This window comes from Elgaria multicarinata, chromosome 11 (genome assembly GCF_023053635.1).
Source record: "Elgaria multicarinata webbii isolate HBS135686 ecotype San Diego chromosome 11, rElgMul1.1.pri, whole genome shotgun sequence".
Taxonomy (NCBI): Eukaryota; Metazoa; Chordata; class Lepidosauria; order Squamata; family Anguidae; genus Elgaria; species Elgaria multicarinata.
The window spans coordinates 4,800,916-4,801,198 of record NC_086181.1 but is presented as its reverse complement, the minus strand read 5'-3'; positions in this window follow the sequence as shown (position 1 = coordinate 4,801,198).

The window sequence follows — 283 nt, the reverse complement described above, 5'->3', positions numbered from 1 at the left end:
GCTACTTTTCACTTTGTGAACAAATATTTCCTCTTTGTTCCCGTTGTATCTGTGGGCCCAACCTGAATGTGGTCTTGCTGTTTTGAATGATACCCCGGGATTGTGCTTTCAATATATAGTCCGCTTCTGATCCTGGCAAGGCATCTAAAAGTAAGAACAAACATAAAGCTCCGACATCTTTCTCTTTCGTGAAATTAAGCACTGCCTAGATGTGAGGGCAAGAAGGGCCGGTTATCAGCTGCTAGCAGGCAACCAGCTCCACCCGGGGAGGGCGACCCTGGAT